Source organism: Mustela nivalis (assembly GCF_964662115.1).
Source record: "Mustela nivalis genome assembly, chromosome: 1".
NCBI lineage: Eukaryota > Metazoa > Chordata > Mammalia > Carnivora > Mustelidae > Mustela > Mustela nivalis.
Window position 1 is genome coordinate 73741318 of NC_139020.1, and position 3602 is coordinate 73744919.

Sequence of the window (3602 nt, forward strand, 5' to 3'; positions counted from 1 at the left end):
CCATGTCTGGATCCATAACCCTGAGTCTCTAATCTATGGAATCTTCATTTTACTGAGAAAGCACCACAAAACCTCTAGAGTCACCCAAATTGAGCTGAAATTTCATTTTCTGTGCTCTACTCCCACTAGAAACCTCTGATCATTTAATTATTTACTAATTAATTCCACATGCCTCCCCTACTTCCAAAGGATCTCATGCAACTTCATGAATAAGGCAAGCGTAATAATGAGAGTAAGTAATGCAAGTAAATGCAGGGTGCAGAGGCCAAATAACAAGAAGTAGCTGCAAATTTGCCATAAGCTTCTAAGTGGACCAAAAAAGGGGGAAGTATGTATAAATTTCAAAATGCCTATAAAATAAAGAAAAACAAAGTATTAAGGAGACGCAACATTCTTTCTGATTCTAAGACTAGGGTGAAAATTTTCCCATGGATCCTCTGAAAGAAGAACTTGTGTGACACAGCAAACATCATCAACAGCACATCAGAAAAGCCAAAGTGAGTTTTCTGTGGCATCCTTAGATCCACAGAAAGAGCCGAGAACATAATGCCGCTCTATGCAGGGAAACACAGCGGCTGTAGGGAAAAGGCTGGAGGGGACTGACTCTTGACTGCACACATCTCCTTTCACAGCTTTTGAATAGTACACAACCTGCACGCATAACCAAACCCTGGTTATTGCGCAGACTGGGGAAGCACCTCCACAAATTACTAGTTGTATAATGTTGGGTGAGCTCTGTGTCTCCAATCGACATTGGGGATTAGAGACTATCTACCTCATTTGATTGTTAAAGGTTAAATGATTAATTTTAAGGTTAAATGATTTAATATGTACAAGCCTAGCATCAAGTGAGTGATAGCTATTACTAATGATAATGCCAAAGTGGAGTTTGTAAAGGTTTTCTTGTGATGGAGCAAAACAATGTTGTTCCTTGTATAAAAGTTGATGATAATCTCATTTTAGTCAAGAATATAAATTTAGAGTATCTACTAGATATGAAAACCAGATGTGTTGGTGGGAATGCAAACTGGCACAGCCACTCTAGAAAACAGTATGGAATTTCCTCAAAAGGTTAAAAATAGAGCTACCCTCTGACCCAGCAGTTGCACTACTAGGTATTTATCCAAAGGATATAAACATAATGACTCAAAGGAGCACATGTGCCCCAATGTTTATAGCAGCAATGTCCACAATTGCCAAAATATGGAAAGAGCCCAGATGTCCACTGACAGATTAATGGATAAAGAAAATGTGGTGTGTGTGTATATATATATATAATATATATATATATATATATATATATATATATATGAATATTATGCAGCCATCAAAAATGAAATCTTGCCACTTACAATGACGTGGATGGAACTAGAGGGTCTTAGGCTAAGTGACCTAAATCAGTCATAGAAAGACTAATGCCATATGATTTCACTCATATGTGGAATTTAAGAAACAAAACAGATGAACATAGAGGAAGGGAAGGAAAAATTTAAAAAGAGGAAAACAGAAAAGAAGGCAAACCACAAGAGACTCTTAACTATAGGGAACAAATTGAGGGTTGCTGAAAGGGAGGGGGTTGGGGGGAAGGGGTACCTGGGGGATGGGCATTAAGGAGGGCATGTGATGTGATGAGCACTGGGAGTTGTATGCAACCGATGAAATCACTGAATTCTACCTCTGAAACTTATATGCAATATATGTTAATTAAATTGAATTTAAATACAATTTTAAAAAAATAATTAAAGATGAAAATTACTGGGATAAAAAAGAAAATCAGGTGTCATGACTGTGGGGTTTATGCAGTTAACAGACCTAGTTTGTTTGAATTTTGTTATGTGCTTTAAAAGGCAATGTACTACTGGGCATTGTTGAAAGAAATTAAGGAAAATCTAAGTAAATGAGAAGACATCTCATGTTCATGGATCAGAAGTTTTAAGTTTTTAAGTTGTCAGTTCTCCTCAAATTGACCTAAAAATTAAGTGCAATCCCTATAAAAATCCCGTCTTCCCTTATTGGAGAAATTAAAAAAGCTGAACCTAAAATTCATATGGAAATACACGGAATCCAGAACAACCAGAATAATCTTGAAAAAAGAACAAAAATGAAGGACTCACTCTTCTCAATTCCAAACTTACTACAAAGCTGCAGAAATCAAGGCAATGTAGAATTAGCATTAGGATAGACACATAGATCAATGGAATAGAATGAGTTCAGAACTAGAATTGTCACACTGATGGTCAACTGATTTTCAACAAAGGGGCCAAGACCATTCAATAGAGAAACAATGGGCTTTTCAATAAACAGTGCTGGGACAATTCAATATCCACATGCACAAGAAAGAACCTGGATTTCCACTGCACACGATGCACAAAAATTAACACAAAATGGATTATAGACCTAAATTTAAGAGCTAAAGCTATAAATCTCATAGAAGAAAAAAAAAGGGCAAATCTTCATGACTGCAGGTTAGACAATGGTTTCCTAGACATAATACTAAAAGCACAAGCAAAAAAGAAAAAACTAAATTGGACTGTGTAAAATTTAAAACTTTTATGCTAAAATACTACTATCAAGAAAGTGAAAAGTCAACAAACAGAATAAGAGGATATATTACACATTATTTACATATGTCATATATATATATATATATATATATATATATATATATATGACTCAGGGGTGCTTGCATGGCTCAGTTGTTTAAGTGTCTGCCTTAGGCTTAGGTCATGATCCTAAGGTCCTGGGATTGATCCCCACCTTGGGCTCCTTGCTCAGTGGGGAGTCTGCTTCTTCCTCTCCCTCTGCCCTTCCCTCTGCTCATGCTCTCTCTCTCTCTCTCTCTCTCTCTCTCAAATAAATAAAATCTTTAAAAATTTTTTAAAAATAAATAAAAATCATACATTATACAATATATATCTGATAAGGGCTTGTATCCAGAATACATAAAGAAACCTTATAACTCAATAACAAAAAATAGACTCAATTTAAAAATGGGTAAAGTCATTTCTCTAAAGAAAATATGCAAATGGACAATAAGCACATGAAAAAATGCTCAACATCACAAGCCATTAGGGAAATGCAAATCAAATCCACAATGAAATGCTACTCCAAACCCATTAGGATAGCTATAATAAAAGATAACAACATTGGTTAAGAAATTCTCATACTAATCAGAATGCAAAATGATGCAGACACTTTGGAAAGCAGTTTGGCCATCTTAAAATGTTAAACATACATTTAGCATAGGACCCAGCAATTCTACAGTTGGTATAGATCCAGGAGGAGACAAATATGTATTTTTAAAAATATACGTAAGTGTCAAGCAAAAACTTGGATACAAATAATGTTCTTAGCAGCATTATTTGCTGTATCTAGAAAGTAGAAACTACCCAAATGTTCACCAACATGTTTATTCATGAATGGTAACTAAAACATCATATATCCACATAATGAAATATTATTTGCCAATAAAAAGGAATGAAACACCGATACATGCCCTTACATGAAAGAACTATGAAAACACTAAGGTAGTAAATGAAAGAAGCCAGTACAAAAGACCACATATAGGCAAATCTTTCTAGACAAATCTATAGAGACAGAAT